This window comes from Pristiophorus japonicus, chromosome 23, assembly GCF_044704955.1.
Source record: "Pristiophorus japonicus isolate sPriJap1 chromosome 23, sPriJap1.hap1, whole genome shotgun sequence".
Lineage (NCBI taxonomy): Eukaryota > Metazoa > Chordata > Chondrichthyes > Pristiophoridae > Pristiophorus > Pristiophorus japonicus.
In genome coordinates, this window is record NC_091999.1 from 7,369,295 (window position 1) to 7,391,736 (window position 22,442).

A 22,442-nucleotide genomic window follows, 5' to 3' on the forward strand; every position below is an offset into this window, starting at 1 on the left:
GCTTTATTGCAAAGGGGATGGAGTATAAAAGCAGGGAAGTCTTGCTCCAGTTATACAGGGTATTGGTGAGGCCACACCTGGAGTACTGTGTGCAGTTTTGGTCTCCGTATTTACGAAAGGATATACTTCCTTTGGAGGGAGTTCAGAGAAGGTTCACTCGGTTGATTCCGGGGATGAGGGGGTTGTCTTATGAGGAAAGGTTGAGGAGGTTGGGCCTCTACTCATTGGAGTTCAGAAGAATGAGAGGTGATCTTATCGAAACGTATCAGATTATGAGGGGACTCGACAAGGTGGATGCAGAGAGGATGTTTCCACTGATGGGGGAGACTAGAACTAGGGGGCATGGTCTTAGAATAAGGGGCCGCCCATTTAAAACTGAGATGAGGAGGAATTTCTTCTCTCAGAGGGTTGTAAATCTGTGGAATTCTCTGCCCCAGAGAGCTGTGGAGGCTGGGTCATTAAATATATTTAAGGCGGAGAGAGACAGATTTTTGAGCGATATAGGGAGTGAAGGGTTATGGGGAGCGGGCGGGGAAGTGGAGCTGAGTCCATGATCGGATCAGCCATGGTCGTATTAAATGGCGGAGCAGGCTCGAGGGGCCGAATGGCCGACTCCTGCTCCTATTTCTTATGATCTTATGTCAGAAAGAGAGAGAGAAAGAGACAGAGGGAGATATACTCTCTTAGTTTCCGCCCTGTCTCCGCCTCCTCCTCTCCCTCCCCTTCACTCTCGCTCCCCCGCTCTCTCTCTCACTCCCCATCACCATCCCACTCAGCCTCTCCCCCCCCCACCTTTCCCCCCCCTCGCCCACTCCCTCTCTCCCCCCTCCCCCTCACCCTCTCTACCTCCCTGCTCCCGCTCTCCCTTCCCCCCCCTCTCCCTCCTCCTCCCTCTCTCCCGCTCCCCCTCCCCCACTCACTTCCCCTCCGTCTCCCCCCTCCCCCTCTCTTCTCCCTCCCTCCCTCCTCTCTCCCCCGCTCACCCCTCTCCTTCCCACCCTCCCCCATTCCCTCTGCCCACTCCCCCTCCCCCTCTCCTCCCTCCCCCTGCCCCTCCCCCTACTCCCCCCCTCACCCTGTCCCTCCCCCTCTGCCCCTACTCCCTCCCTCACCCTGCCCCTCCCCTCCCCCTCTCCCCCTACTCCCTCCCTCACCCTGCCCCTCCCCCTCCCCCTCTCCCCCTACTCCCTCCTCACCCTGCCCCTACCCCCTCCCCTCCCCCTCTCCCCCTACTCCCTCCCTCACCCTGCTCCTCCCCTCCCCCTCTCCCCCTACTCCCTCCTCACCCTGCCCCTACCCCCTCCCCTCCCCCTCTCCCCCTACTCCCACCCTCACCCTGCCCCTCCCCCTCTCCCCCTACCTCCTGTACACGGTTACCCCTCCCCCTGTACACGGTTACCCCTCCCCCTGTACACGGTTAACCTCCCCCTGTACACGGTTACCCCTCTCCTGTACACGGTTACCCCTCTCCTGTACACGGTTACCCCTCCCCCTGAACACGGTTACCCTCCCCCTGTACACGGTTACCCCCCTCCTGTACACGGTCACCCCTCTCCTGTACACGGTTACCCCCCTCCTGTACACGATCACCCCTCTCCTGTACACGGTCACCCCTCTCCTGTACACGGTTACCCCTCTCCTGTACACGGTTACCCCTCCCCCTGTACACGGTTACCCCTCCTGTACACGGTTACCCCTCCCCCTGTACACGGTTACCCCTCCCCCTGTACACGGTTATCCCCTCCCCCTGTACACGGTTACCCCTCCCCCTGTACACGGTTACCCCCCTCCTGTACACGGTTACCCCTTCCCCTGTACACGGTTACTCCACCCCCTGTACACGGTTACCCCTCCTGTACACGGTTACCCCTCCCCCTGTACACGGTTACCCCACTCCTGCACACGGTTACCCCGCTCCTGTACACGGTTACCCCACTCCTGTACAAGGTTACCCCGCTCCTGTACACGGTTACCCCTCCCCCTGTACACGGTTACCCCTCTCCTGTACACGGTTACCCCTCTCCTGTACACGGTTACCCCTCCCCTGTACACGGTTACCCCTCTCCTGTACACGGTTACCCCTCCCCCTGTACACGGTTACCCCTCTCCTGTAAACGGTTATCCCACTCCTGTACATGGTTACCCCCGTCCTGTACACGGTTACCCCTCTCCTGTACACGGTTATCCGGCTCCTGTACACGGTTACCCCTTTCCTGTACACGGTTACTCCCCTCCTATACACAGTTACCCCTCTCCTGTACACGGTTACCCCTCTCCTGTACACGGTTACCCCTCCCCCTGTACACGGTTACCCCTCCCCCAGTACACGGTTAAACCCCTCCTGTACACAGTTAACACTCCCCCTGTACACGGTTACCCCTCCCCCTGTACACGGTTAACCCTCTCCTGTACACGGTTACCCCGCTCCTGTACACGGTTACCCCTCTCCTGTACACGGTTACCCCTCCCCCTGTACACGGTTACACCTCTCCTGTACACGGTTACCCCGCTCCTGTACACGGTTACCCCTCCCCCTGTACACGGTTACCCCTCCCCCTGTACACGGTTACCCCCCTCCTGTACACGGTTACCCCTCCTGTACACGGTTACCCCTCTCCTGTGCACAGTTATCCTCCCCCTGTACACGGTTACCCCTCTCCTGTACACGGTTACCCCGCTCCTGTACACGGTTACCCCTCCCCCTGTACACAGTTACCCTTCTCCTGTACACGGTTACCCCTCTCCTGTACACGGTTACCCGTCCCCCTGTACACGGTTACCCCTCTCCTGTACACGGTTACCCCTCCCCCTGTACACGGTTACCCCTCTCCTGTACACGGTTATCCCGCTCCTGTACACGGTTACCCCCCTCCTATACACAGTTACCCCTCTCCTGTACACGGTTACCGCTCCCCCTGTACACGGTTACTCCCCTCCTAAACACAGTTACCCCTCTCCTGTACACGGTTACCCCTCTCCTGTACACGGTTACCCCTCCCCCTGTACACGGTTACCCCTCCCCTGTACACGGTTACCCCCCTCCTGTACACAGTTAACACTCCCCATGTACACGGTTACCCCTCCCCCTGTACACGGTTACCCCTCTCCTGTACACGGTTACCCCGCTCCTGTACACGGTTACCCCTCTCCTGTACACGGTTACCCCTCCCCCTGTACACGGTTACCCCTCTCCTGTACACGGTTACCCCGCTCCTGTACACGGTTACCCCTCTCCTGTACACGGTTACCCCTCCCCCTGTACACGGTTACCCACCTCCTGTACACGGTTACCCCTCCTGTACACGGTTACCCCTCTCCTGTACACAGTTATCCTCCCCCTGTACACGGTTACCCCTCTCCTGTACACGGTTACCCCTCCCCCTGTACACGGTTACCCCTCTCCTGTACACGGTTATCCCACTCCTGTACATGGTTACCCCCCTCCTGTACACGGTTACCCCTCTCCTGTACACGGTTATCCGGCTCCTGTACACGGTTACTCCTCTCCTGTACACGGTTACCCCTCCCCCTGTACACGGTTACTCCCCTCATATACACAGTTACCCCTCTCCTGTACACGGTTACCCCTCTCCTGTACACGGTTACCCCTCCCCCTGTACACGGTTACCCCTCCCCCAGTACACGGTTAAACCCCTCCTGTACACAGTTAACACTCCCCCTGTACACGGTTACCCCTCCCCTGTACACGGTTACCCCTCTCCTGTACACGGTTACCCCTCCCCCTGTACACGGTTACCCCTCTCCTGTACACGGTTACCCCGCTCCTGTACACGGTTACCCCTCTCCTGTACAAGGTTACCCCTCCCCCTGTACACGGTTACCCACCTCCTGTACACGGTTACCCCTCCTGTACACGGTTACCCCTCTCCTGTACACAGTTATCCTCCCCCTGTACACGGTTACCCCTCTCCTGTACACAGTTACCCTCCCCCTGTACACGGTTACCCCTCCTGTACACGGTTACCCCTCCTGTACACGGTTACCCCTCTCTTGTACACGGTTACCCCTCCCCCTGTACACGGTTACCCTCCTCCTGTACACGGTTACCCCCCTCCTGTACACGGTTACCCCTCCTGTACACGGTTATCCCTCTCCTGTACACGGTTACCCCTCCCCCTGTACACGGTTACCCCTCCCCCTGTACACGGTTACCCCTCCCCCTGTACACGGCTACCCCTCCCCCTGTACACAGTTACCCCCCTCCTGTACATGGTTACCCCTCCCCCTGTACACGGTTATCCCTCTCCTGTACACGGTTACCCCTCCCCCTGTACACGGTTACCCCTCCCCCTGTACACGGCTACCCCTCCCCCTGTACACAGTTACCCCCCTCCTGTACACGGTTACCCCTCCCCCTGTACACGGTTATCCCTCTCCTGTACACGGTTACCCCTCCCCCTGTACACGGTTACCCCTCCCCCTGTACACGGTTACCCCTCCCCCTGTACACGGCTACCCCTCCCCCTGTACACGGTTACCCCTCCCCTGTACACGGTTACCCCTCCTGTACACGGTTACCCCTCCCCCTGTACACGGTTACCCTCCCCCTGTACACGGTTACCCCTCCCCCTGTACACGGTTACCCCTCCCCCTGTACACGGTTACCCCTCTCCTGTACACGATTACCCCTCTCCTGTACACGGTTACCCCTCCCCCTGTACACGGTTACCCTCCCCCTGTACACGGTTACCCCTCCCCCTGTACACAGTTACCCCTCTCCTGTACACGGTTACCCCTCTCCTGTACACGGTTACCCCTCTCCTGTACACGGCTACCCCTCTCCTGTACACGGTTACCCCTCCCCCTGTACACGGTTACTCCCCTCCTATACACAGTTACCCCTCTCCTGTACACGGTTACCCCTTCCCCTGTATACGGTTACCCCTCCTGTACACGGTTACCCCTCTCTTGTACACGGTTACCCCTCCCCCTGTACACGGTTACCCTCCTCCTGTACACGGTTACCCCCCTCCTGTACACGGTTACCCCTCCTGTACACGGTTATCCCTCTCCTGTACACGGTTACCCCTCCCCCTGTACACGGTTACCCCTCCCCCTGTACACGGTTACCCCTCCCCCTGTACACGGCTACCCCTCCCCCTGTACACAGTTACCCCCCTCCTGTACATGGTTACCCCTCCCCCTGTACACGGTTATCCCTCTCCTGTACACGGTTACCCCTCCCCCTGTACACGGTTACCCCTCCCCCTGTACACGGCTACCCCTCCCCCTGTACACAGTTACCCCGCTCCTGTACACGGTTACCCCTCCCCCTGTACACGGTTATCCCTCTCCTGTACACGGTTACCCCTCCCCCTGTACACGGTTACCCCTCCCCCTGTACACGGTTACCCCTCCCCCTGTACACGGCTACCCCTCCCCCTGTACACGGTTACCCCTCCCCTGTACACGGTTACCCCTCCTGTACACGGTTACCCCTCCCCCTGTACACGGTTACCCTCCCCCTGTACACGGTTACCCCTCCCCCTGTACACGGTTACCCCTCCCCCTGTACACGGTTACCCCTCTCCTGTACACGATTACCCCTCTCCTGTACACGGTTACTCCCCTCCTATACACAGTTACCCCTCTCCTGTACACGGTTACCCCTCCTGTACACGGTTACCCCTCTCCTGTACACGGTTACCCCTCCCCCTGTACACAGTTACCCCTCTCCTGTACACGGTTACCCCTCCTGTACACGGTTACCCCTCTCCTGTACACAATTACCCCTCTCCTGTACACGGTTACCCCTCCTGTACACGGTTCCCCCTCCTCTACACGGTTACCCCTCTCCTGGACATGGTTACCCCTCCCCCTGTACACAGTTACCCCCCTCCTGTACACGGTTACCCCTCCCCCTGTACACAGTTACCCCTCCCCCTGTACACAGTTACCCCCCTCCTGTACACGGTTACCCCTCCCCCTGTACACGGTTACCCCTCTCCTGTACACGGTTACCCCTCCCCCTGTACACAGTTACACCTCTCCTGTACACGGTTACCCCCCTCCTGTACATGGTTACCCCTCTCCTGTACACGGTTACCCCTCCCCCTGTACACGGTTACCCCTCCCCCTGTACACGGTTACCCCTCCCCTGTACACGGTTACCCCTCCTGTACACGGTTACCCCTCCCCCTGTACACGGTTACCCTCCCCCTGTACACGGTTACCCCTCCCCCTGTACACGGTTACCCCTCCCCCTGTACACAGTTACACCTCTCCTGTACACGGTTACCCCCCTCCTGTACATGGTTACCCCTCTCCTGTACACGGTTACCCCTCCCCCTGTACACGGCTACCCCTCCCCCTGTACACGGTTACCCCTCCCCTGTACACGGTTACCCCTCCTGTACACGGTTACCCCTCCCCCTGTACACGGTTACCCTCCCCCTGTACACGGTTACCCCTCCCCCTGTACACGGTTACCCCTCCCCCTGTACACGGTTACCCCTCTCCTGTACACGATTACCCCTCTCCTGTACACGGTTACTCCCCTCCTATACACAGTTACCCCTCTCCTGTACACGGTTACCCCTCCTGTACACGGTTACCCCTCTCCTGTACACGGTTACCCCTCCCCCTGTACACAGTTACCCCTCTCCTGTACACGGTTACCCCTCCTGTACACGGTTACCCCTCTCCTGTACACAATTACCCCTCTCCTGTACACGGTTACCCCTCCTGTACACGGTTCCCCCTCCTCTACACGGTTACCCCTCTCCTGGACATGGTTACCCCTCCCCCTGTACACAGTTACCCTCCCCCTGTACACGGTTACCCCTCCCCCTGTACACAGTTACCCCTCTCCTGTACACGGTTACCCCTCTCCTGTACACGGTTACCCCTCTCCTGTACACGGCTACCCCTCTCCTGTACACGGTTACCCCTCCCCCTGTACACGGTTACTCCCCTCCTATACACAGTTACCCCTCTCCTGTACACGGTTACCCCTCCCCCTGTATACGGTTACCCCTCTCCTGTACACGGTTACCCCTCCCCCTGTACACGGTTACTCCCCTCCTATACACAGTTACCCCTCTCCTGTACACGGTTACCCCTCCCCCTGTACACAGTTACCCCTCTCCTGTACACGGTTACCCTCCCCCTGTACACGGGTACCCCTCCCCCTGTACACGTTTACCCCCCTCCTGTACACAGTTAACACTCCCCCTGTACATGGTTACCCCTCCCCCTGTACACGGTTACCCCTCTCCTGTACACGGTTACCCCGCTCCTGTACACGGTTACCCCTCTCCTGTACACGGTTACCCCTCCCCCTGTACACGGTTACCCCTCTCCTGTACACGGTTACCCCTCTCCTGTACACGGTTACCCCTCTCCTGTACACAGTTATCCTCCCCCTGCACACGGTTACCCCTCTCCTGTACACAGTTACCCTCCCCCTGTACACGGTTACCCCTCCTGTACACGGTTACCCCTCTCCTGTACACGGTTACCCCTCCTGTACACGGTTACCCCTCTCCTGTACACGGTTATCCCTCCCACTGTACACGGTTACCCTCCTCCTGTACACAGTTACCCCCCTCCTGTACACGGTTACCCCTCCTGTACATGGTTACCCCTCTCCTGTACACGGTTACCCCTCCCCCTGTACACGGTTACCCCTCCCCCTGTACACGGTTACCTCTGCCCCTGTACACGGCTACCCCTCCCCCTGTACACAGTTACCCCCATCCTGTACACGGTTACCCCTCCCCCTGTACACGGTTATCCCTCCTGTACACGGTTACCCCTCTCCTGTACACGGTTACCCCTCTCCTGTACACAGTTACCCTCCCCCTGTACACAGTTACCCTCCCCCTGTACACAGTTACCCCCCTCCTGTACACGGTTACCCCCCTCCTGTACACGGTTACCCCTCCCCCTGTACACGATTACCCCTCTCTTGTACACGGTTACCCCGCTCCTGTACACGGTTACCCCCCTCCTGTACACGGTTACCCCTCCCCCTGTACACGATTACCCCACCCCCTGTACACAGTTACCCCCCTCCTGTACACGGTTACCCCTCCCCCTGTACACAGTTACCCCCCTCCTGTACACGGTTACCCCTCCCCCTGTACACAGTTACCCCTCCCCCTGTACACAGTTACCCCTCTCCTGTACACGGTTACCCCTCTCCTGTACAAGGTTACCCCTCACCCTGTACACAGTTACCCCTCCCCTGTACACAGTTACCCCTCTCCAGTACACGGTTACTCCTCCCCCTATACACGGTTACCCCCCTCCTGTACACGGTTACCCCTCTCCTGTACACGGTTACCCCTCCCCCTGTACAGATACCCCTCCCCTGTACACAGTTACCCCTCTCCTGTACACGGTTACCCCTCCCCCTGTACACGGTTACCCCTCCCCCTGTACACGGTTACACCCCTCCTGTACACGGTTACCCCTCTGCTGTACACGGTTACCCCTCCTGTACACGGTTACCCCTCTCCTGTACACGGTTACCCCTCTCCTGTACACAGTTACCCCTCCCCCTGTACACGGTTACTCCTCTCCTGTACACGGTTACCCCTCCTGTACTCAGTTACCCCTCTCCTGTACACAGTTACCCCTCCTGTACACGGTTACCCCTCTCCTGTACACGGTTACCCCTCCCCCTGTACACAGTTACCCCTCTCCTGTACACGGTTACCCCTCCTGTACACGGTTACCCCTCTCCTGTACACAATTACCCCTCTCCTGTACACGGTTACCCCTCCTGTACACGGTTCCCCCTCCTCTACACGGTTACCCCTCTCCTGGACATGGTTACCCCTCCCCCTGTACACAGTTACCCCCCTCCTGTACACGGTTACCCCTCCCCCTGTACACAGTTACCCCTCCCCCTGTACACAGTTACCCCCCTCCTGTACACGGTTACCCCTCCCCCTGTACACGGTTACCCCTCTCCTGTACACGGTTACCCCTCCCCCTGTACACAGTTACACCTCTCCTGTACACGGTTACCCCCCTCCTGTACATGGTTACCCCTCTCCTGTACACGGTTACCCCTCCCCCTGTACACAGTTACCCCTCTCCTGTACACGGTTACCCCCCTCCTGTACATGGTTACCCCTCCCCCTGTACACGGTTATCCCTCTCCTGTACATGGTTACCCCTCTCCTGTACACGGTTACCCCTCCCCCTGTACACAGTTACCCCTCTCCTGTACACGGTTACCCCCCTCCTGTACATGGTTACCCCTCCCCCTGTACACGGTTACCCCTCTTCTGTACACGGTTACCCCTCCCCCTGTACACGTTTACCCCTCTCCTGTACACGGTTACCCCTCCCCCTGTACACAGTTACCCCTCTCCTGTACACAGTTACCCCTCCCCCTGTACACGGTTACCCCCCCTCCTGTACACGGTTACCCGTCCCCCTGTACACGGTTACCCCTCTCCTGTACACGGTTACCCCCCCTCCTGTACATGGTTACCCCTCTCCTGTACACGGTTACCCCTCCCCCTGTACACAGTTACCCCTCTCCTGTACACGGTTACCCCTCCCCCTGTACACAGTTACCCCTCTCCTGTACACAGTTACCCCTCCCCCTGTACACGGTTACCCCCCCTCCTGTACACGGTTACCCGTCCCCCTGTACACGGTTACCCCTCTCCTGTACACGGTTACCCCCCCTCCTGTACATGGTTACCCCTCTCCTGTACACAGTTACCCCTCCCCCTGTACACAGTTACCCCTCCCCCTGTACACGGTTACCCCTCTCCTGTACACGGTTACCCCTCCCCCTGTACACAGTTACCCCTCCCCCTGTACACGGTTACCCCTCTCCTGTACACGGTTACCCCTCCCCCTGTACACGGTTACTCCTCTCCTGTACATGGTTACCCCTCCCCCTGTACACAGTTACCCCTCTCCTGTACACAGTTACCCCTCCCCCTGTACACGGTTACCCCCCCTCCTGTACACGGTTACCCGTCCCCCTGTACACGGTTACCCCGCTCCTGTACACGGTTACCCCTCTCCCTCAGTACTGCCCCTCCGACAGTGCGGCACTCCCTCAGTACTGCCCCTCCGACAGTGCGGCGCTCCCTCAGTACCGCCCCTCCGACAGTACGGCGCTCCCTCAGTACTGCCCCTCCGACAGTGCGGCGCTCCCTCAGTACTGCCCCTCCGACAGTGCGGCGCTCCCTCAGTACTGCCCCTCCGACAGTGCGGCGCTCCCTCAGTACTGCCCCTCCGACAGTGCGGCGCTCCCTCAGTACTGCCCCTCCGACAGTGCGGCGCTCCCTCAGTACTGCCCCTCCGACAGTGCGGCACTCCCTCAGTACTGCCCCTCCGACAGTGCGGCGCTCCCTCAGTACTGCCCCTCCGACAGTGCGGCACTCCCTCAGTACTGCCCCTCCGACAGTGCGGCGCTCCCTCAGTACTGCCCCTCCGACAGTGCGGCGCTCCCTCAGTACTGCCCCTCCGACAGTGCGGCGCTCCCTCAGTACTGCCCCTCCGACAGTGCGGCGCTCCCTCAGTACTGCCCCTCCGACAGTGCGGGGCTCCCTCAGTGTTGCACTGCTAAAGGCACTGGAGTAAGACTCGAACCCACAATCTTCTGACTCAGAGGCGAGGGGGCGGCCCACTGAGCCACGATTGACAGGACAGGTACAGCACGGGTTAGTTACCGTATCACAACCAGAACGTGGGTTAATGCTGCCTCCTGGTGGTGCGTTACCGAATTACACCCAGGACATGGAGCGAGGCTGCCTCCTGGTGGTGCGTTACCGAATTACACCCAGGACATGGAGCGACGCTGCCTCCTGGTGGTGCGTTAGTGAATTACACCCAGGACATGGAGCGAGGCTGCCTCCTGGTGGTGTGTTGCTGAATTGCACCCAGGACATGGAGCGACGCTGCCTCCTGGTGGTGCGTTAGTGAATTACACCCAGGACATGGAGCGAGGCTGCCTCCTGGTGGTGCGTTAGTGAATTACACCCAGGACATGGAGCGACGCTGCCTCCTGGTGGTGCGTTCCCGAATTACACCCAGGACATGAAGCGATGCTGCCTCCTGGTGGTGCGTTAGTGAATTACACCCAGGACATGAAGCGACGCTGCCTCCTGGTGGTGCGTTAGTGAATTACACCCAGGACATGGAGCGAGGCTGCCTCCTGGTGGTGTGCTACTGAATTGCACCCAGGACATGGAGCGACGCTGCCTCCTGGTGGTGCGTTAGTGAATTACCGTGAGGACATGGAGCGAGGCTGCCTCCTGGTGGTGCGTTAGTGAATTACACCCAGGACATGGAGCGTTGCTGTCTCCTGGTGGTGAGTTACTGAATTACACACACGACATGGAGAGAGGCTGCCTCCTGGTGACAAAGTTATCACAGGTGAGATGAGGGGGAAAAATATGCAGCAATTTGTTGTGATTGGGATAATTGCAGAGCTGCACCAAAGCGCCTCAGTGTAATTCAGTAACTCACCACCGAGAGGCAGCCTCGCTCCATGTCCCTGGGTGTAATTAATCAACACCTCAATTTCAAAATTCTCCTCCATGTTTACAAATCCCTCCAGCCCCTACACCCCTCCCTATCTCTGTAACCGCCTCCAGCCCCTACACCCCTCCCTATTTCTGTAACCGCCTCCAGCCCCTACACCCCTCCCTATCTCTGTAACCGCCTCCAGCCCCCACACCCCTCCCTATCTCTGTAACCGCCTCCAGCCCCAACACCCCTCCCTATCTCTGTAACCGCCTCCAGCCCCTACACCTCTCCCTATCTCTGTAACCTCCTCCAGCCCCTACACCTCTCCCTATCTCTGTAACCTCCTCCAGCCCCTACACCCCTCCCTATTTCTGTAACCCCCTCCAGCCCCTACACCCCTCCCTATCTCTGTAACCCCCTCCAGCCCAACACCCCCCGAGAACTCTGGGCCCTTGAGCATCCCCTGATTATAACATTGTTTGATAATCACCCCGTGTGAAACAGCTTGGGACGTATTACCCAGGTAAAGGTGCAATATAAATGCCAGTGTTTGTCGATGTTGAATGGCCTTCCCCTGTGCTCTATCATTCTCTGATTGGAAGAAATTCTGTGACTTGTTTCCCCCTTTCCTCCCGTCTATTCTCCACTGCCAGCCATCTCCTTAAACCCCTCTCCCCAGCCTCCACCCTCCCCTCCGACAATCAGTGTGAGAAGCTCATGAATCTCTTTGTCTCAGAGATTGAGACCATTCGATCAGCTGCCCCGACCTCTTCCCTTCCTTCCCGGAACCCACCGGCTAAACTTCCCCTGACACTCCCACCTGCCCCCTGCCCTGACCTCTCACCTTTCTCCAGTGTCTCTCTGACCTCTCCTCTTGACCTCTCTGAGACCCACTTCCTGCTCCCTTGACCCTATTCCCACCAAACTGCAGACCACCCTGTTATGTCTGTGATGCACGTACGAATGACCCCCCGAGGCAATGTGTGGTACTCAAACTGGACTGACCTCGGGCCTTCAGTGTAACTCCAGAGTGAGGCACAGGCCCGGGGGCGGGCAGCCTTTTATACAGCCCCTGCCCCCGGGGGCAGGAAACCCCGGGCTCCACCAGTTGCACCCTCTAGTGGTGCCAGCAGAGTACATGCACACGGTGCAAACCCGACTGACCGTCCATCAGGTAACAGGTCGCCATCTTCTGCAACCACCCAGTGACTGCAGCGAGAGTATATCCACAGTCTGCACAGACATCACTCTCCCTCCCTCCCCCCCCCTCCTCCCTCCCTCCCTCCCCCCCTCCTCCCCCCCTCCCCCCCCCTCCCCCCCCCTCCCCCCCCCTCCTCCCTCCCTCCTCCCTCCCCCTCCCCCTCCCTCCAGCCCGTTGTGTCGATGACCTCTGCACGATGTGCTCTGGCTCCGCTCGCCCCAGACTGAAGTGCCGATAGCCCTTGCACCTCGGCTGTGCTCGGGCTTTGGCTCTCTCCCTGTTAAACCCCCCCCCCAAGTCCTTATTGCCACAACGTTGGGGGGTGGGGGGTTGGTTACCAGTTTGGACGGTTCGATGATGCGGTGGAGGTCCTAGTGGGCTCTGGGTGTGATCCATGTGTGTGTGTGTGTCCATGGCTACATATACATCCATTTCCCCCGACACTCCCCCTCCCCCTCCCCTCCTCCCCTCCCCCCTCCCCCTCTCCCTCCCTCCCCCTCCCCTCCTCCCTCCTGCACCTATTTTCTATGTTTCTATGTCCCAGTGGGTTCTGGGTGTGATCCATGTGTGTGTGTGTGTCCATGGCTACATATACATCCATTTCCCCCGACCCCCCCCCCACTCCCCCACACAGCGAGACCATGCAGCAACCCCGTTACATTAGCGTACAGGATCAGACACAGTGCAAGTACAAAGAAAGGAAGTCACAGTTTGTATCGTGACACCTTGGTTCCGTGACTTACATCCGTTACGTTTTGCGGTCGTACGCCCGGATTGGGCAGATTGCATTCATGGTTCAGTCATGGTCGGTACTGAGGTAGCAGTACAGGTATGCGAGGACGCAGGTTCCAGAGCAACCGGACGGGATCCTAGTCGTCTGATGGCGGCACTGCGCCCCCTGTTAGCGGGGTGGGCTTGGTTCGCTCACCTAGCCAGGACTCAGGGCCTTTGCCGTTGCCTAGTGGTGGGCAGAGCCACAGATGTGTGTGGCCTCCCTGTCCTCCTTTCAGGGCTGCAGAATCTTCTGCCTGCTCTCTAACGGTGTTGGGGACCTGGCTGTTCCAGGTCCCGTTTGGGGAACACGTTGGTTCTGACCTTTCGCTCCCGGACATGGCTGAGGTAGTGACCGGGTCTGGGGACTGCGACGTCTCCACCCGGGGGGTGGACAACGGCGGCTGACTGCGCGTATTGGCGCTGTTTTCGTTTCCAGGTCCGTGGCGAATAGTGCCATCGGGTGCCTTCAGCGTGGGATAGACCTGGGGCATGGTATCAGGGTCAGTGCTTTCACTCTCCTGAGGTCGCTGGCCTATAACTTGTGGGGACACCTGGGGCAGGGCATCAGGATCAGTGTCTTCACCCTCCTGAGGTCACTGACCTATAACTTGTGGGATAGACCTGGGGCAGGGTATCAGGATCAGTGCCTTCACCCTCCTGAGGTCACTGACCTATAACTTGTGTGATAGACCTGGGGCAGGGTATCAGGGTCAGTGCCTTCACCCTCCTGAGGTCACTGACCTATAACTTGTGGGGACACCTGGGGCAGGGGATCAGGATCAGTGCCTTCACCCTCCTGAGGTCACTGGCCTATAACTTGTGGGATAGACCTGGGGCAGGGTATCAGGATCAGTGCCTTCACCCTCCTGAGGTCACTGACCTATAACTTGTGGGGACACCTGGGGCAGGGTATCAGGATCAGTGCCTTCACCCTCCTGAGGTCACTGACCTATAACTTGTGGGATAGACCTGGGGCAGGGTATCAGGATCAGTGCCTTCACCCTCCTGAGGTCACTGACCTATAACTTGTGGGATAGACCTGGGGCAGGGTATCAGGATCAGTGTCTTCACCCTCCTGAGGTCACTGACCTATAACTTGTGGGGACACCTGGGGCAGGGTATCAGGATCAGTGTCTTCACCCTCCTGAGGTCACTGACCTATAACTTGTGGGATAGACCTGGGGCAGGGTATCAGGATCAGTGTCTTCACCCTCCTGAGGTCACTGACCTATAACTTGTGGGGACACCTGGGGCAGGGTATCAGGATCAGTGCCTTCACCCTCCTGAGGTCACTGACCTATAACTTGTGGGGACACCTGGGGCCGGGTATCAGGATCAGTGCCTTCACCCTCCTGAGGTCACTGGCTTGTAACTTGTGGGGACACCTGGGGCAGGGTATCAGGATCAGTGCCTTCACCCTCCTGAGGTCACTGACCTATAACTTGTGGGGCACCTGGGGCAGGGTATCAGGATCAGTGCCTTCACCCTCCTGAGGTCACTGACCTATAACTTGTGGGATAGACCTGGGGCAGGGTATCAGGGTCAGTGCCTTCACCCTCCTGAGGTCACTGACCTATAACTTGTGGGGACACCTGGGGCAGGGAATCAGGATCAGTGCCTTCACCCTCCTGAGGTCACTGACCTATAACTTGCGGGATAGACCTGGGGCAGGGTATCAGGATCAGTGCCTTCACCCTCCTGAGGTCACTGACCTATAACTTGCGGGATAGACCTGGGGCAGGGTATCAGGATCAGTGCCTTCACCCTCCTGAGGTCACTGACCTATAACTTGTGGGATAGACCTGGGGCAGGGTATCAGGATCAGTGCCTTCACCCTCCTGAGGTCACTGACCTATAACTTGTGGGATAGACCTGGGGCAGGGTATCAGGATCAGTGCCTTCACCCTCCTGAGGTCACTGACCTATAACTTGCGGGATAGACCTGGGGCAGGGTATCAGGATCAGTGCCTTCACCCTCCTGAGGTCACTGACCTATAACTTGTGGGGATACCTGGGGCAGGGTATCAGGATCAGTGTCTTCACCCTCCTGAGGTCACTGACCTATAACTTGTGGGATAGACCTGGGGCCGGGTATCAGGATCAGTGCCTTCACCCTCCTGAGGTCACTGGCCTATAACTTGTGGGGACACCTGGGGCAGGGTATCAGGATCAGTGCCTTCACCCTCCTGAGGTCACTGACCTATAACTTGTGGGGACACCTGGAGCAGGGTATTAGGATCAGTGCCTTCACCCTCCTGAGGTCACTGACCTATAACTTGTGGGATAGACCTGGGGCGGGGTATCAGGATCAGTGCCTTCACCCTCCTGAGGTCACTGACCTATAACTTGTGGGATAGACCTGGGGCAGGGTATCAGGATCAGTGTCTTCACCCTCCTGAGGTCACTGACCTATAACTTGTGGGATAGACCTGGGGCAGGGTATCAGGATCAGTGCCTTCACCCTCCTGAGGTCACTGACCTATAACTTGTGGGGACACCTGGGGCAGGGTATCAGGGTCAGTGTCTTCACCCTCCTGAGGTCACTGACCTATAACTTGTGGGGACACCTGGAGCAGGGTATTAGGATCAGTGCCTTCACCCTCCTGAGGTCACTGACCTATAACTTGTGGGGACACCTGGGACAGGGTATCAGGATCAGTGCCTTCACCCTCCTGAGGTCACTGGCCTATAACTTGTGGGGACACCTGGGGCAGGGTATCAGGATCAGTGCCTTCACCCTCCTGAGGTCACTGACCTATAACTTGTGGAGACACCTGGAGCAGGGTATTAGGATCAGTTCCGTCACCCTCCTGAGGTCACTGACCTATAACTTGTGGGATAGACCTGGGGCAGGGTATCAGGATCAGTGCCTTCACCCTCCTGAGGTCACTGACCTATAACTTGTGGAGACACCTGGAGCAGGGTATTAGGATCAGTTCCGTCACCCTCCTGAGGTCACTGACCTATAACTTGTGGGATAGACCTGGGGCAGGGTATCAGGATCAGTGCCTTCACCCTCCTGAGGTCACTGGTCTATAACTTGTGGGATAGACCTGGGGCAGGGTATCAGGATCAGTGCCTTCACCCTCCTGAGGTCACTGACCTATAACTTGTGGGGACACCTGGGGCAGGGTATCAGGATCAGTGCCTTCACCCTCCTGAGGTCACTGACCTATAACTTGTGGGGACACCTGGGGCAAGGTATCAGGATCAGTGCCTTCACCCTCCTGAGGTCACTGACCTATAACTTGTGGGATAGACCTGGGGCCGGGTATCAGGATCAGTGCCTTCACCCTCCTGAGGTCACTGACCTATAACTTGTGGGATAGACCTGGGGCAGGGTATCAGGATCAGTGTCTTCACCCTCCTGAGGTCACTGACCTATAACTTGTGGGGACACCTGGGGCAGGGTATTAGGATCAGTTCCTTCACCCTCCTGAGGTCACTGACCTATAACTTGTGGGATAGACCTGGGGCAGGGTATCAGGATCAGTGCCTTCACCCTCCTGAGGTCACTGACCTATAACTTGTGGGGACACCTGGGGCAGGGTATCAGGATCAGTGCCTTCACCCTCCTGAGGTCACTGGCCTATAACTTGTGGGGACACCTGGGGCAGGGTATCAGGATCAGTGCCTTGACCCTCCTGAGGTCACTGACCTATAACTTGTGGGATAAACCTGGGGCAGGGTATCAGGATCAGTGTCTTCACCCTCCTGAGGTCACTGACCTATAACTTGTGGGGACACCTGGGGCAGGGTATCAGGATCAGTGCCTTCACCCTCCTGAGGTCACTGGCCTATAACTTGTGGGGACACCTGGGGCAGGGTATCAGGATCAGTGCCTTGACCCTCCTGAGGTCACTGACCTATAACTTGTGGGATAAACCTGGGGCAGGTTATCAGGATCAGTGTCTTCACCCTCCTGAGGTCACTGACCTATAACTTGTGGGGACACCTGGGGCAGGGTATCAGGATCAGTGCCTTCACCCTCCTGAGGTCACTGACCTATAACTTGTGGGGACACCTGGGGCAGAGTATCAGGATCAGTGTCTTCACCCTCCTGAGGTCACTGACCTATAACTTGTGGGGACACCTGGGGCAGAGTATCAGGATCAGTGCCTTCACCCTCCTGAGGTCACTGACCTATAACTTGTGGGATAGACCTGGGGCGGTATCATGATCAGTGCCTTCACCCTCCTGAGGTCACTGACCTATAACTTGTGGGATAGACCTGGGGCAGGGTATCAGGATCAGTGCCTTCACCCTCCTGAGGTCACTGACCTATAACTTGTGGGGACAACTGGGGCAGGGTATCAGGATCAGTGCCTTCACCCTCCTGAGGTCACTGACCTATAACTTGTGGGATAGACCTGGGGCAGGGTATCAGGATCAGTGCCTTCACCCTCCTGAGGTCACTGACCTATAACTTGTGGGATAGACCTGGGGCAGGGTATCAGGATCAGTGTCTTCACCCTCCTGAGGTCACTGACCTATAACTTGTGGGATAGACCTGGGGCAGGGTATCAGGATCAGTGTCTTCACCCTCCTGAGGTCACTGGCCTATAACTTGTGGGATAGACCTGGTGCAGGGTATCAGGATCAGTGCCTTCACCCTCCTGAGGTCACTGACCTATAACTTGTGGGGACACCTGGGGCAGGGTATCAGGATCAGTGACTTCACCCTCCTGAGGTCACTGACCTATAACTTGTGGGGACACCTGGGGCAGGGTATCAGGATCAGTGCCTTCACCCTCCTGAGGTCACTGACCTATAACTTGTGGGGACACCTGGGACAGGGTATCAGGATCAGTGCCGTCACCCTCCTGAGGTCACTGATCTATAACTTGTGGGGACACCTGGGGCAGGGTATCAGGATCAGTGTCTTCACCCTCCTGAGGTCACTGACCTATAACTTGTGGGATGGACCTGGGGCAGGGTAACAGGATCAGTGCCTTCACCCTCCTGAGGTCACTGACCTATAACTTGTGGGATAGACCTGGGGCAGGGTAACAGGATCAGTGTCTTCACCCTCCTGAGGTCACTGACCTATAACTTGTGGGATAGACCTGGGGCAGGGTATCAGGATCAGTGCCTTCACCCTCCTGAGGTCACTGACCTATAACTTGTGGGATAGACCTGGGGCAGGGTATCAGGATCAGTGCCTTCACTATCCTGAGGTCACTGACCTATAACTTGTGGGGACACCTGGGGCAGGGTATCAGGATCAGTGTCTTCACCCTCCTGAGGTCACTGACCTATAACTTGTGGGATAGACCTGGGGCAGGGTATCAGGATCAGTGCCTTCACCCTCCTGAGGTCACTGACCTATAACTTGTGGGATAGACCTGGGGCAGGGTATCAGGATCAGTGCCTTCACCCTCCTGAGGTCACTGACCTATAACTTGTGGGATAGACCTGGGGCAGGGTATCAGGATCAGTGCCTTCACCCTCCTGAGGTCACTGACCTATAACTTGTGGGGACACCTGGGGCAGGGTATCAGGATCAGTGCCTTCACCCTCCTGAGGTCACTGACCTATAACTTGTGGGGACACCTGGGGCAGGGTATCAGGATCAGTGCCTTCACCCTCCTGAGGTCACTGACCTATAACTTGTGGGATAGACCTGGGGCAGGGTATCAGGATCAGTGCCTTCACCCTCCTGAGGTCACTGGTCTATAACTTGTGGGATAGACCTGGGGCAGGGTATCAGGATCAGTGCCTTCACCCTCCTGAGGTCACTGACCTATAACTTGTGGGATAGACCTGGGGCAGGGTATCAGGATCAGTGCCTTCACCCTTCTGAGGTCACTGGCCTATAACTTGTGGGGACACCTGGGGCAGGGTATCAGGATCAGTGTCTTCACACTCCTGAGGTCACTGACCTATAACTTGTGGGGATACCTGGGGCAGGGTATCAGGATCAGTGTCTTCACCCTCCTGAGGTCACTGACCTATAACTTGTGGGATAGACCTGGGGCAGGGTATCAGGATCAGTGCCTTCACCCTCCTGAGGTCACTGACCTATAACTTGTGGGATAGACCTTGGGCAGGGTATCAGGGTCAGTGTCTTCACCCTCCTGAGGTCGCTGACCTATAACTTGTGGGATAAACCTGGGGCAGGGTATCAGGATCAGTGTCTTCACCCTCCTGAGGTCACTGACCTATAACTTGTGGGATAAACCTGGGGCAGGGTATCAGGATCAGTGTCTTCACCCTCCTGAGGTCACTGACCTATAACTTGTGGGATAAACCTGGGGCAGGGTATCAGGATCAGTGTCTTCACCCTCCTGAGGTCACTGACCTATAACTTGTGGGGACACCTGGGGCAGGGTATCAGGATCAGTGCCTTCACCCTCCTGAGGTCACTGATCTATAACTTGTGGGATAAACCTGGGGCAGGGTATCAGGATCAGTGTCTTCACCCTCCTGAGGTCACTGACCTATAACTTGTGGGGACACCTGGGGCAGGGTATCAGGATCAGTGCCTTCACCCTCCTGAGGTCACTGACCTATAACTTGTGGGGACACCTGGGGCAGAGTATCAGGATCAGTGCCTTCACCCTCCTGAGGTCACTGACCTATAACTTGTGGGATAGACCTGGGGCGGTATCATGATCAGTGCCTTCACCCTCCTCAGGTCACTGACCTATAACTTGTGGGGACAACTGGGGCAGGGTATCAGGATCAGTGCCTTCACCCTCCTGAGGTCACTGACCTATAACTTGTGGGGACAACTGGGGCAGGGTATCAGGATCAGTGCCTTCACCCTCCTGAGGTCACTGACCTATAACTTGTGGGGACACCTGGGGCAGGGTATCAGGATCAGTGCCTTCACCCTCCTGAGGTCACTGACCTATAACTTGTGGGATAGACCTGGGGCAGGGTATCAGGATCAGTGTCTTCACCCTCCTGAGGTCACTGGCCTATAACTTGTGGGATAGACCTGGTGCAGGGTATCAGGATCAGTGCCTTCACCCTCCTGAGGTCACTGACCTATAACTTGTGGGGACACCTGGGGCAGGGTATCAGGATCAGTGACTTCACCCTCCTGAGGTCACTGACCTATAACTTGTGGGGACACCTGGGGCAGGGTATCAGGATCAGTGCCTTCACCCTCCTGAGGTCACTGACCTATAACTTGTGGGGACACCTGGGACAGGGTATCAGGATCAGTGCCGTCACCCTCCTGAGGTCACTGATCTATAACTTGTGGGGACACCTGGGGCAGGGTATCAGGATCAGTGTCTTCACCCTCCTGAGGTCACTGACCTATAACTTGTGGGATGGACCTGGGGCAGGGTAACAGGATCAGTGCCTTCACCCTCCTGAGGTCACTGACCTATAACTTGTGGGATAGACCTGGGGCAGGGTAACAGGATCAGTGTCTTCACCCTCCTGAGGTCACTGACCTATAACTTGTGGGATAGACCTGGGGCAGGGTATCAGGATCAGTGCCTTCACCCTCCTGAGGTCACTGACCTATAACTTGTGGGATAGACCTGGGGCAGGGTATCAGGATCAGTGCCTTCACCCTCCTGAGGTCACTGACCTATAACTTGTGGGGACACCTGGGGCAGGGGATCAGGATCAGTGCCTTCACCCTCCTGAGGTCACTGACCTATAACTTGTGGGATAGACCTGGGGCAGGGTATCAGGATCAGTGCCTTCACCCTCCTGAGGTCACTGACCTATAACTTGTGGGGACACCTGGGGCAGGGTATCAGGATCAGTGCCTTCACCCTCCTGAGGTCACTGACCTATAACTTGTGGGGACACCTGGGGCAGGGTATCAGGATCAGTGCCTTCACCCTCCTGAGGTCACTGACCTATAACTTGTGGGATAGACCTGGGGCAGGGTATCAGGATCAGTGCCTTCACCCTCCTGAGGTCACTGGTCTATAACTTGTGGGATAGACCTGGGGCAGGGTATCAGGATCAGTGCCTTCACCCTCCTGAGGTCGCTGATCTATAACTTGTGGGATAGGCCTGGGGCAGGGTATCAGGATCAGTGCCTTCACCCTCCTGAGGTCACTGACCTATAACTTGTGGGATAGACCTGGGGCAGGGTATCAGGATCAGTGCCTTCACCCTTCTGAGGTCACTGGCCTATAACTTGTGGGGACACCTGGGGCAGGGTATCAGGATCAGTGTCTTCACCCTCCTGAGGTCACTGACCTATAACTTGTGGGGATACCTGGGGCAGGGTATCAGGATCAGTGTCTTCACCCTCCTGAGGTCACTGACCTATAACTTGTGGGATAGACCTGGGGCAGGGTATCAGGATCAGTGCCTTCACCCTCCTGAGGTCACTGACCTATAACTTGTGGGATAGACCTTGGGCAGGGTATCAGGGTCAGTGTCTTCACCCTCCTGAGGTCGCTGACCTATAACTTGTGGGATAGACCTGGGGCAGGGTATCAGGATCAGTGCCTTCACGCTCCTGAGGTCACTGACCTATAACTTGTGGGATAGACCTGGTGCAGGGTATCAGGGTCAGTGCCTTCACCCTCCTGAGGTCACTGACCTATAACTTGTGGGGACACCTGGGGCAGGGTATCAGGGTCAGTGCCTTCACCCTCCTGAGGTCACTAACCTATAACCTGTGGGGTCACCTGGGGCAGGGTATCAGGATCAGTGCCTTCACCCTCCTGAGGTCACTGGCCTATAACTTGTGGAACACCTGGGGCAGGGTATCAGAATCATTGCCTTCACCCTCCTGAGGTCACTGGCCTATAACTTGTGGGATAGACCTGGGGCAGGGTATCAGGATCAGTGCCTTCACCCTCCTGAGGTCACTGATCTATAACTTGTGGGGACACCTCGGGCAGGGTATCAGGATCAGTGCCTTCACCCTCCTGAGGTCACTGACCTATAACTTGTGGGATAGACCTGGGGCAGGGTATCAGGATCAGTGCCTTCACCCTCCTGAGGTCACTGACCTATAACTTGTGTGATAGACCTGGGGCAGGGTATTAGGATCAGTGCCTTCACCCTCCTGAGG